Genomic DNA, 14,346 nt, shown 5'->3' with positions numbered 1-14,346 from the left:
TATATATATATATATATATATATATATATATATATATATATATATATATATATATATATATATATATATGTATAAACATCATCCAATTTTAAAACATGTTACGAGAATAACATTAGTTACATATATTGGTGAGACGAAGAAGTTTATTTTTATTGAGCTGACACTTTTATATTTTTATGTGAGGTCGAAATCCTGGATCAAATTTTGAGAGTCCCAAATATATCTGTTATACTAAGACTTCCATATTTTTATTCACATCAATAATTTAATAATAAATTATTGTATCAATTCAACATCAAAGATCTCAACGTCTTAATATAGTGATCTTATTAGCAAACAAACATAACCTTACTATATCGCTCACTCCTTTCAACAACGTCATGTATCAAAAAACTTGATTTTTCAGGAGATCGTTTTTAAAGTTTAAAAATATAATAATATGTAATAAAAATAAATATCAAGCCACTTATTGAACCTTGTATTGTGCAACATATATTTTTAAGTAAAACTTGAATGTTTTTTTGCAATTTAAAAAATATTTAGTTAATTTAAAAAAAGTAATTAATCAATACCTTTTCAATAGATTTATATTATCCACTGACACTTCGTGATGGAATTGCATTTTTAATTTATTATTAGATTATAACCAATATTTTTAGCTTTTCCACTTTTTTTATTTGACCAGCGACCGGGTTTCGTCGTTACCGACATCATCAGACTGGTCTGATGATGTCAGTAACGACGAAACCCGGTCGCTGGTCAAATAAAAAAAGTGGAAAAGCTAAAAATATTGGTTTTAATCTAATAATAATAAAAAATTAAAAAATCAATACCTTTTCTTCAAAATGCAAAGACAACACTTTCTGCGCTGTAGCGGATAAATATTAAGTTGAAATATGCCACTTTTGCTGGGATATAGTACATTATCTGGGCATTCTGAAAACATGCACAACTGAAAATTGACGTTTTTTTATATATGAAGTTGTTGAAAGGAATAAGCGATATAATATCCCATAAGAAATAAAATTAAAAATAAAAATTTAAAACTAGTAAGCGATTATTTTTATTAATTTTACTAGAAATTGTTTTTTTTAATAAATATGTATGGATATAAAAAATGATGTCATTAAATATATTTTGTAATATTTATTTTATAGGCACTTACCATGACACATTTTAAAGCAACATTTAATCTTATTTCCCATCTTGTGTAATGTCGTTAAAGTATCCTTATCATAACGCATAACCGAAACAAAATGGCGCTTTTTAAAATTGAGAAAAATATGCATATCTTTGTTATTTATCTTCGTTATGGCCGTTCGCTGAGTTTTCATGTCGATTGGTATCTTTAAAGCTATTCTCTAGACATTCGCTCGGTTTCTGTAATACATCTACTCCTCCAGCAATCTCTTTTCATTCTCTCCCGTCTCTAGTAACCCTCTAGGGCGCAGAAACTCGCCGTATTCTCCGTATAAACATTTTATTCGTGAAAATAAATTCACTTAAAATGGCGGTCTTGGTCGGTAAACACGCGAATTAACGGCGAGATATTAAACGAGTAATATCTAAACATCTCAACATAGATAAAGAAGAATATAACTTTTTAATATTTATTTAATATGGTTACAAGGATAATTTTTTTTTCAATTTAATTAATTTGTTTGACATTTCTACTTTTAACAATCTTAAAATATTCTCAATATTGTTAATATTTAAAGCATTTACTTTGTAGTTAGTCATTTTTACTTAATTTTTTTTTACAAAAATGTTAATAATGTTAGTATGTAACCACTCACCGTGAGTGGTTATATGCTAATATTATTAACATTTTTGTAAAAAAATAAATAAGTCGTCTTAAAATAATTTACGCTGTTCTCTCCAATAAAGAGACTAAGCTTTTACGCTTGGAGAGGTACTAACACTTATTGATTATTATTTATACTTGTGAGTGATATATGTAAGTAATTTTTATTTTAAAAAATATCTCAAATAAGTATCTTATAATATATCCCAAGTTTGGTTATTTATAGGGCTTACGATCTATCATAGGCTGGTTAAGTTATCACTTTACACACGTGTAAAATTCGCCACTCTTTCCATGATTGACAACCACACTACTCATTTTTTATAACTCCTTCATATTCGTATATCATTAATCTCGTGATGATGTAAATATCAGTTCACTAGATCCATCTTTGATTGGATTGAAAATGCTTTATAAGTGTAAAGCTGTATACACACATGTACTGTACATGAGATTAAGCATATATATAGGCTTTTCAAATAATTAAGTATATACTGTGTCATGAGATTGATTTCCAAAAAATGGAGTTCCAAAAAATTTAGCAGCGTGATTGTCAATCATGGATATAATGGTGAATGTTGTACGTGATCACATAATCAGCCTACGACAGGAAAAAAAGTTCTGTGAATACCCAGACTTCCTGTTTGTGTCACTTCACGTGTGATTTTGCAGCAGTATCTGAGGATAATTATTTAGCAGACACCCTTTTATTAGAATATATGGAATGGAAAACGATGAAAACATAGTATTCAATTTTTATGCAGCTTATTATTTAACCAGTTATTTTGAATAAGGACAAAACAACAGGTGAACAAGGATTTGAACACACCTTAAAAATTGTTTAATTTTTTTTTGTGAGTGCGTTTTCTCTTTCTGATAAAAGTTACTTTAATATCATGTATTTTTTAGTGAAAATTTCTCGGCAAAAACACTCGCGATCTTGAAAGGGTAAAATGTTCCATTTCTTTTATCTGAGTCAAATAATAAAATCGAGATTTTATAACGGATAGGAACGAAAAATCGTTACTTTGAATTATGGCTAGGAAATGAATTCAACGAAAGGAAATAATATTTTTTCCCTCATCAGAGAAAATTACTTCACCATCGCGTTAATATCTTTACGATCGCTTTAAACTTTGCGTCCAATACTTGGACCCATCAAGTAAATTTTATACATCATTATACGCTCTTTTGATCAATTTAAAATGGCAGTGAAGAAATCTTCATTTCCTGACACGAATTCATCTTCAATCAACAAATATTTGTAAATTTTTTAATTTCATTTATGAAACTATTTGACCATTAGCGGGAGTGTCCCATAGAAAAAAAAGAGTTTCACGATTTCGTGGAAGCTTGGGTGTAACAGACATTAATAGGAAGGTAGATGAAAGAAAATTGAGATGGTATGGGTATATAGAACGCAGAGAACCCAAACATGTAGTTAACCAGGTAATAGAAATGGATCTTCCACGAAAGTTATCTAGAGGAAGACCAAGGAATTCATGGGTGAAGCAGAAAGATAACATGATTTGAAGGCATGGCCTAGGTGACGTTATCCAGAACAGAAGGACATACATATAACCTGAGGACGAAGAGAGCTGACCCCAGCAGTCTACAAGGACAATAAGGTGGGATGTGGCCAGGAAGAAGAAACTGTTGGACTATTAAACTATTAATGAGTTTTTTTTCTAATAATAAGAAGGAAAAAATGATATTTAAGAAATGTGATTTTTGATATAGGCTATATATAGAATTTTAAATAAAATGAATGTGATTATTTTCCATTTGAAATAATACATTTGAAGGTTTAGCCGAAAGCTACTTCCATAAAAATAGAATGCCATTATTATCGCAGAATTAAACAAATTATTTGAAGAATAAAAATGGTTCTGGAAACTACCTACAAGTTCTTTATCATTCTCAATAAAGATATCGGTGAAGATAGGCTTTATTTCTCTCTCACATCTATTGTACAAATCTATTTCAAAGGGGTGCGCGTTTTTAAGGCAAATCGCTCGTTATTCCAACTTTTTATTTGCTCCGATAGTTTACTAGTGTCAGCCTTTGGCAAATTTATTAATTTCAATAAAGAATAGAGACTTTAAACACTTATTCAATGCTAAAAATTTTCTCGTTTTCGAATGATACAATTTTTTGTTCAACTTCTCACTCAAAATTATTTCATTGACTGTATCTGCAGTAACTTGGTGTTAATATTTTCCCATTTTAAAAATTAAAATTGACTCGATAAATACCAAGTAAATTTACTTGGAAATAGGTATCAAGTTGTGGTAGATTGGGTTCGAGCCAAGAAACTCTGACTCAAGAGTCTGTGACACTAACCACGGGACCACAACCCGACACATTTTTATAAAAACGATTGATGTTTCATCTCAAATTAAAACACCTATAATACTGTATCATCCGTAGGGTGAATTATATAGTGTCTGAATAAATAATGATAAATTTCAAGTATTCATCGTCGTAAAATCAAAATATTTGGGCCATAAGCATCTGTTTAAATGAAATTCCTCCAAAACTCTGAACTAACAGATGACAACACGTCTCGGATTCAACCCTTGAATAAATGCACCCCTCCCCCATCCATGTCCAGCCTCCCCTTTGTTCAACGGAATTTTTAATCTCGGCTCTTTGTGATGAGCATCAACCTTTTTATGGCGGCTTTACGGTGTTTCAATCCCATCTGACTCATACTTCCCGGACATCCCCCACTTCTCATATCGCCCCGGCTTTCCTCCACCTCCTGCACCCCTCGCCCCGCAGCGATCTTTGTCACGTCTTGTCAAATTGAAAGAAGTGAAAGATTTAGCTTTATCGGAGTTTGCGAGCTCACGTATTAGGGTCTTGAAATAGGGAGATATTATATCTTATGAAAACAGTTTAGTGAGACAATAATTTAAATAAAACTGAAAGAATTTTTCAGAATTCATAAATCTGAAATTTTCTGAAATTAAATGAGACCATATTATTTTTCGACATCTCATCAAAGATGAAAATAAAAATGCCATATCCTTTTATTTTTACTCTTATAAATAAATTATTTCACTATTAATATTAAATGAAATAATAATATTCTTAACTCACCATTAAAATAATGGTTATATAATTTTTGACATCTCATCAAAGATGAAAATAAAAATGCCATATCCTTTTATTTTTACTCTTATAAATAAATTATTTCACTATTAATATTAAATGAAATAATAATATTCTTAACTCACCATTAAAATAATGGTTACATAATTTTTGACATCTCATCAAAGATGAAGAAGAATATGGAAGTCTGGGCATTTACGGGGCTGACGACCGTCATAGGCCAGTTTAAGTGATCACTTTACACACGTGTAACATTCACCAATTCTACCCATTATTTACAACCACACTACTCAAATTCTTGGAAGCTCTATATATGTGAACCAATTTTGACACATTGTTTTTGAATCACTAGAACTTCACTAGAGACATCTATTGGTGAGATGATAAGAAGCTTTTATTGAGCGGAAACTCTTTTATTAGTATGTGAGGTCCGAATCCTAGATTTTAAAATCACACACATGAGAAACGCCAGAAAATTTCTTTTTTTTTATTATTTAAGCTTATACTTTGTCCAGATAATTTAATCCCAACATTATGAGTGTGTCCAAATAATTGTTAACAAAATCTGGATTATTTCCAATTACAGGAGTTATTTTCAAATTATTTTTTGACATCTCATCAAAGATGAAGACCATTAAATAAGACCATTCTTCGACGTTTGTGTTTGCTATTTCTTATTATTTGAAGATGATGTTTATGCGAGTTTCAAGTGTTATTTTTCACATAAACATACAATTAAAATTAATTATCCATGGTTTAAATGCGTTTAGCTTTATAATTTAAGAAATAATGAACTCAATTATAATTAAATAGTGAAGAGTGGATACATGGGTGGGGATTTGAATGGAAAAAAATAAGAAGGTTTAATTAATCATGTATTTAATGAATACGTTTATAAAAAAATATGATTTACCCTCATTCGTACCTAATGGTGCTTTGGACACTGCATCGTTTCAACTCTGCGTTATCTTGATACTTAACTGCACGAAGGCAAGATAATCAACCCTCCTCTTCGGGTACCTGTCCAAGATAATGTTTCATGAATATTACAGTAGAACTTTTATCTGATAACCCCTCTAAGATTATCTACAGTAATTTCAGCCTGATGGCTATATCAATATTCCTTTAAATCTATTGTGACACTTATTTTCGATGCATTCAGCATCATTATCAATGTTGAAACTGAAAGCGTCGAAACAAGTGTCACAATAGATTTTAAGAAACAGAAGTATTTATTGAAAAATATAAATTAAAAATGCAAAGATGTAATACCACATGGTCACTGCCGAATCATATTAATTATTTTGAACAAAATTGCAAAAAAATTTTTTAAATGCATTGGTAATAGGAGTTGAGAAAAAACTTTCATTATAATTAGTATTCATTGAAAATACAACCTTCATACGATAGAATTGGATTAAAGAAAATATTTCCAACGTGTTCTGAAACACTTGCAAGTCACGTTGTAATTGCAATTGAAAACTTCCCCATAACTGCGAGCTACTTGTATAAGAATCGGACAATTCACGCTAGAATACAAATATTTTTCCAATGAGAACAAAAATTATTTCAAAAGCTTTCGGTCGCTGAAAAGCGCGGTATTGTAATTTCAAAAACCACGACAAAAAACAACAAGTATAGGAATTGCTATTTCCGTTCTCTTTCCGCATATCATGTTTTCTTTTATCGGGTATTCTATGAACATATATAAATACCATATGTATTTTATGAACATATCTACATTAATATGAACATGTGTACATTTTTGCACTTCAGTGACACGCAAAGAGTTTTAATGAGGGTCGGAATAATAAAAAAAAAACAACGTTTACATGTATACGTTATTGAAAATGTCTGACGACTACCTTTTTATTCAAAATCTAATACATATTTTGTCTCTAGTTTAAGTAAATAAATTACTTAAAGTAAAAGTCTATTTAATATTCTCATTACTCTAATTTTTTTTATTAAATATTATATAATATATTTTATTAAACATATTACAATTCCTATTTATCATATTATTTTTGACATCTCATCAAATAAGACGAAGAATATGAAAGTCTGGGCATTTACGGAGCTGACGGCCGTCATAGGCTGATTCAAGTGATCACTTTACACACGTGTAAAGTAATCACTTAAATCAGCCTATGACCGTCGTCAGCTCCGTAAATACCCAGACTTTCATATTTTTCTTCATCTTTGATGAGATTTAAAAAAATAATATGAATAATAACTCATATAATTGGAGATAATCCAGTAATTGGACATGCTCAAAATGTTGTAAATACTTATTCAACTTAAATGTTTTAGAGTATTCAGTGATTGGTGCCTTCAATTAGAAGTAAGTATTATGCAGCGATAATTTATTAATTGGGTGTATTCATTTAAATTAATTTAATATTCTAGCTGTCCCCTGTAAATTATGTTTGTTATTGATAGATATTCAAATCAACACTTTTCCTATTAATTAAACCCTTATGAAATTAAATTTAACGAGGTCCTTTTGAGTTTTGGTCCTTTGATTTTTGATAAAGCATAAATAAATTCCTCATAACCAAATAACCGCTGAATTCCACATTTTAATTTCAACATTAAAATAACAAAATAATTTTCCATTATTATATGAAACAGGAAAATTTCGTTTATAAATTTCAATTGGTGTCAACCAAGCATTTGGGGTGTTGAATTCTATAAACTTACCAAAATGTTTTATAAATATTTTATTTTATTAATAAATCAAATAAAATCCTTAGCATTTTAATTGAAATACGGCTAGAATGGCGGCGAAATTAAATACGGCCATTGTTAAATAAAAAGTGAATCGCAAACTTGCATAAGGGTATAAAGGTCAAAAAATGATAAGATGTCTGAATGTAGGAAGAATGAAAAGAGTTTTAATAAAATTAAAAAGAATGTTATGTTTATTATAAGAAGATGTTTGTACATTTAATGTTAAATTAAGTGTAAATATTAGTTTGTGTACTAAATGTAATATAAGCTTACTTAAGAAATAAAAAATGTAAATTTAATTAAAAATTTATGTTTTATTCAAGTACATGCTATATTATAGTACTCGACATCGAGTTTACCTCCGTTGTGTAGTTATAATCTTGTTTGACTACCGTTGTAAAGATCTTCAGTTCGATCCCAGGGGGGGTCATGATATGTATATTTATGTGATTTTCACTCTCATATTAATTTTTTTATTTATTTTTAAAGAAAAATATTTGTGTTTTTTATTATTTACAATAAAAATCTATTTCATACTTTTTCTATGTCCGTAAGCGGCTTATTATTAGAAGTAGGTATCAAATTGTGGAAGAGTGGGTTCGAACCGAGAAACTCTGACTCAAGAGTACGCGACACTAACCGCGGTCCCACAACCACGACACATCATCATTCTGGACTAATAATTAAGCGCAGGACTGATCACCTTACCTTCGTGCAATTCGCGATCAAGATAACACTCAGTCGATACGATGCAGTGCCCTATGCACCATTGAGTAAAAGAACAAGGAGTAAAAAGGAAGACCTGTCATAAATTGATTAGAAAATAAAATATTTAGTTCAAACAACAGCTTCAAGTGTTTTTCTTGTGAAAGAAAATAAATCGTTTTTAAAAAAAATTCTTTCCTTTATTGCATAATCTGTTCGATATGATGGAGTGCCCTATACACCATTGGATGCGGGTAGTAATAATAATAAAACCCTTATCCGAACCCCAATGGTGCATAGGGCACTGCGTCATATAAACGCAGTGTTATCTTGATCGTTTACACATGAAGGAAAGGTGATCAGCCCTCCGCTTCAGGTACCAGTCCAGGGTAATATTGAATAAATATGACAGTGAAAAAATCACTTATATTTATTTTACCCCCCTTGGGAATCGAACCCGGGACCTCCAGAACGGTAGCCGAGCGTGCTGAGCATTACACTACGGAGGCAGATGCGGGTAAGGGTGAGAAAAATGGCATTTATATTTGTAGAGAAATCATGAAATCAATTAATTTAGAAATGATATAATAATATCTGACAAGCAGCTTCTTGTGAAAAAAAATCTTTCAATAAATATCGTTTTGAAAACATTTACTTTCTTCATTGTATAATCAGTTTGCTCAGAATTCAACTTTTTTGATATTACCACATAGAACAAAAATACGAGCAAGATTTTATTTTTAAAGTAAACAACCCCGAGGTGTTTATATAAGGGCTAATGCTTTTGAACGACTGGAGATAATATAAAACTTAAGGTGTCATAAAAACTTCAAATATTTTTGTACAGCGCGTCTTAAGGGGAGAGTCCTTGCGTTAACAATTACGAAAGTCCTTTTTCATCATCTTCTTCTTTGTTCCTTACAGATACCAAATCAGATAGTGCAACAACATTTTTATCGTAAATTTATGTCTTTCAATTCAGGCCAAAATGTGATTCTCATTTTTTATTTAACTTCACGGGTAGAGTGGAGGATGTTCATTAATTTATTTTAACTTCATGTACAAAAAATAAATAAGCTTATTGGTAAAAATAAATATCTTCCAACCAACCACAAACAGACTAGTGATATTGATCATAACGTTTGATACCATATATAGCTGTTTTCAATCAGTGGGTACTTAAACATTAAAAAAGATAAATTACAAATTGACATTTAAAGATACATAAATTTAAAAAGATGATAATAAGGAAGGCAAAGGAAAAAGGGAGTTTAGGGAAGGAGGTAGAGGGAAAAACTAATGGAGGGCGTTTAATTGACAGTTAGGATTCAAATGAAAAATAGTAATGTCTCAGATATTACGCTTGTATTACGTGATTACTTAAACCTTTCTATAACACATCGTATGTTCCGTTTAAAATAGAAAATCTTGTTATTTAGTTGTTTGCCGATTGTATTGATATTTTGATAAAACATCGAGTTCAAATAAACGTTTATTTTTACACGCCTGCGATGAGTGGTTTTTCCTGTGATAACTAATAGCGTATTTTTTTCTTACCTCAATGGCAGCGCTATCTGTTTAACGTAAAAGCAATACACGCAACACTCTTCATTGCTCATTACGGACAGCGTGTTCGTATATTTATACCCACAAGCATCGTCACAAGAATTGTGTGCTTTCCCTTCCCTTTATATTTCATTTGACCATACTGAACCGCAGCAACGCGTGACCGAGTAAAGTTAGTAATTGTAATAATTATCAAATCCATAATGTTAAAATTTACTGACCGATTTTTTTTAAACGAATAACCCACAAATGCTCTACTTTCAGAGGCTTGTCTGCAATTAGGATACTAAAGATAGAGAAAGCAAATACCTATACAAAAATGCATCACAAACACCCAGACCAATTAAAAATAAACATTTTTTGAATTTATTCGCAATTGGCGGGAAACGAACCCGCATAGCCAGTTTCGCAGTCGAGCGTCTACCCAACTACCCCACGGCGCCTGTTAATGTGATGTTATTTTTTTTTTTTATTATTATCTACCAACAGGTTTAACATTTTCTTGGAAGCTTAAATAAATCTTCTTTTTATTTGATCGCTTTTCACCCCTCCGTTATATTTTGTCCTAAGGCAAAATAATAAAAATAAAACATTTCAACAAAAATCACCGGTAAATTCATAAAATATGAATTCATTTTTTTAATGGTGTAGCTTGGAATCTTGAATTAATGGATATACGGTATACATTTATGATATATGATTTGAATTTAAAAAATACAATTAACTTTTTTTCTTTTCTTTTTTACTCAAACGCCATAATTGGTCCCTAAGGGTGGTATAACAAAATCACAATTATACGACCTATTTTTCAATGGAACCTTATTTTTTTTATATAATTTTTTTACGTCAAATTAGAGGTTTTACAAACCAATTCGGTAAACTTACAATTCAAATTGGACGTTTGAACATCAAATTAGACGTTTTTCAAAACAAATTGGGCATAATATTGCATTTTATAAAAGCTAGAACTTAAAAAAAAACGTACTCGTATTATCACTACATATACCGTCAGTATAAATACCCTCTTTAATATTTAATTCTTAAGAATAGTAAGTGCATTAGTATTTTTTTTTAATATATTCAAAGTAGTATTGAAAATCTTGTCTGAAAACTTCAGAAACGGTGTGATGGTAGTAGTACCTACTAATGTGCAAAGGCAGATAGCCGCATGTTAAAAACAGTAGAAAAAAGTAGTTTTGAGATAAACGCGTTCATAGTAAAATTAAAATGCTTTTCGCCTATACATGTATCAAACTAATACAATTTTGCGGCTACTTGGATAATAAAGATCTCGGCCAAGAAAAGAGTAAAATCTGTGATTGTTTATGATAGAGGCCAGTTATAAGAATGCTTTGAGCCTTATACCTTGAGTACGCTAAACAGCCGCAACTTGAGTTACGGCTAGTTGCCTTTATACCTTAGAGTAGTATATAATATTCGGGCTCCCCTCTTAATAATTTTTGTTGAATATTTTTATGAAGACGTTTCGCGAGAGAGCCTTAAAATAACCGTTATATTGAATATTTCCCGACAATCGCTTTTGTCGCTCCTTAAACTTAAATATCTCCTCCAAATCCTAGCGGTTCAATATTCGGGTTGATACATTCGAGATTACGAAATTCAAATTCATAAAATTTTCATCACATGTAAATCTCTTCAGCTCGTACGTTGATGTATGGAGTGTTAAATATAAAATAATAAACTCATGCGTGTTTCAGCTGAAATATATAACATCTTTTGAATTTTAATTTTTCACCAAAAATCCATAAAAATATATATATTATTACAATTCACAACATTTTGAGTGTGTCCAAATACTTTATTGCAAATAAAATATTTTTATATCCTGTATTTCTTCTACTTTTTCTAACCCTTATGGTGCATAGGGCACTGCTTTACATTGACATAGTGTTATCTTGATCGTGACTTACATAAAGGCAAGGTGATCACTCTTTCGCTTCAGGGACAAGTCTCGGGTTATATTAAATAAATATTAGAGTGTAAAATCACTAATATTAATTTTCACCTTTCCCTTGAGAATCAAACCCAGGACCTACAGCACGGTAGCTAAACACGCTAACCATTACACCATGGAGGCGGATCATTCTTATTTTTACCCTTACCCTTTTAAATCATTATCTACATTCTTTAGCAAATTACTGGCGCTCATAACCCTTGTGTAAAAATATATAAAGCGAACACTACCTCTTTCATTTTGTTTAATGAAAATTTCAAAACAATCCACAACAATTCGCATACCTAATCTACCTTTAGATTAGTGTCAATGGCTTTTTTACTCACTTGTTTTGTAAAGTTATGACATACAAAAAAAATTCTAAATAACGTTTAAATACTTATATAATAAAATAATAACTATGTATTTTTTCCACATAAATTTTATTTGACTAACAACGGGGTTTCAGACTAGTTCTTAGGATGTCGGTTACGAAGAAACCCGGTTGCTGGTCAAACAAAATTCATGTGAAAAAATTACAAAGTTGTTATTTCATTATATAAAATGCAGTTCCACCAAGAAATATCAGTACAAAACTTGAGTTTAAATACTTATCATAGTTTTGATTTATGTATTATTATCTATTTTTAACTATTTGTTAACTTTTTAGTATTGACGAATATATGAAAAAAATAACGATACAAAGTTATATAAGGAAATACGTTTGATAAAGCTGCTATTATTTTTCGTCACTTTGATTTTTTTTATCATAAATATATTCACAAATTAAATTATCAAAAATGCGTCCACACTGAGATTTCTCGTGACATGGACTTATTTTACGTTTCAATAAATGTTTGTTTGTTATATTTCTGTCATAGGCCATGCAATCATGAAGTACATGACTAAATGACACTTGGTATTTTATTTCTAACAACCTCCAACATACATTTATTTACAGAAGTTTTATAAACATTTATTTATTGAATAATCATTAAGATAGTCGATGAACGTCTGCATATTACTACAAAAAAATATGTAATTAAAAAAATTACCTTGTCATCTGAAAGTATGTTCAGAATTACAAACAAAAAATTGTGATTTTTTATCAATGCTTAAAAAATTTAACCACAGTAAGAACATCAAAAATAAAATAAATAGAAAATATTTCATTACCATCTGTGTATAACTTAAAATCTGATATTATATTCAAAATATTGATAAAACTCAAATGTTTTTACAAAATAGTTTATTGTTTTTTCTAACCATCTCATGGCATCAATTACATCCTATAGAAGTTCTTTACTTCGTAATGTAGAAAATTTCAATTTCACTTCTGTTTGGTCGAGAACAAATATATCTTTTTTTTCAGTGTCATTAGATTCCTGGCAGGAACGCATAAAAACTTGTTTCGAAATGACAAAGTTGTCAAGAAGAAAGTCTGGAAACAAATATTTAAGTTATCTAGAATATTTAGTTAAATAGTTAACTTCCGTATAGAACCCTTGCCCGGAAACTCCATATCTTGGGTAACTGACCTTTTTTATGGTTTGCGTTGTGTGTATGTATATACCATTGACTGAGGTGACAAATAGATGTATTACTTTATGACCAGATCTTAAAAGCCTGATCACACTTTAAACGACAAATTTAATAAAATCTTATCTTTATAGATAAACAACTTTATGTTTTTTTTTTGTAAATAAAAATAATACTTGACACTGGCAGAAACATCCTTTCACTGGGTGACTGCTAAATAAATATTTTAAAAAAAAACTTTGTCTCTTAAATAAGTTGGCGCTCTGAACTGAATGTTATTACACTAGCCGACGAATTGAATTCAAGATCAAATATCAACTTCTGGAATACCTACCTTTTACGTAATTTTAAAATACTTTTTTTTTAAATTTTATTCTATACAAATAAAATACATATTTCTTTATCTTTTTGTCACAATCATAATATTTATTCAGTAAAAGTGTAGCTTTAAGAGTTGTTTATATTTACAGTTAGCTTTTTTCTAGAGCTTTTTTCACAAAAAACCTAACCTAACCTAACCTAACCTAACCTAACCTAACCTAACCTAACCATCTCATGGCATCAATTACATCCTATAGAAGTTCTTTACTTCGTAATGTAGAAAATTTCAATTTCACTTCTGTTTGGTCGAGAACAAATATATCTTTTTTTTCAGTGTCATTAGATTCCTGGCAGGAACGCATAAAAACTTGTTTCGAAATGACAAAGTTGTCAAGAAGAAAGTCTGGAAACAAATATTTAAGTTATCTAGAATATTTAGTTAAATAGTTAACTTCCGTATAGAACCCTTGCCCGGAAACTCCATATCTTGGGTAACTGACCTTTTTTATGGTTTGCGTTGTGTGTATGTATATACCATTGACTGAGGTGACAAATAGATGTATTACTTTATGACCAGATCTTAAAAGCCTGATCACACTTTAAACGA

The sequence above is a fragment of the Brachycentrus maculatus genome, unplaced genomic scaffold, assembly GCF_059751285.1.
Source record: "Brachycentrus maculatus isolate JH-2025_06_01 unplaced genomic scaffold, ASM5975128v1 h1tg000469l, whole genome shotgun sequence".
Taxonomy (NCBI): domain Eukaryota; kingdom Metazoa; phylum Arthropoda; class Insecta; order Trichoptera; family Brachycentridae; genus Brachycentrus; species Brachycentrus maculatus.
Note: the sequence above shows the minus strand (reverse complement) of the source record.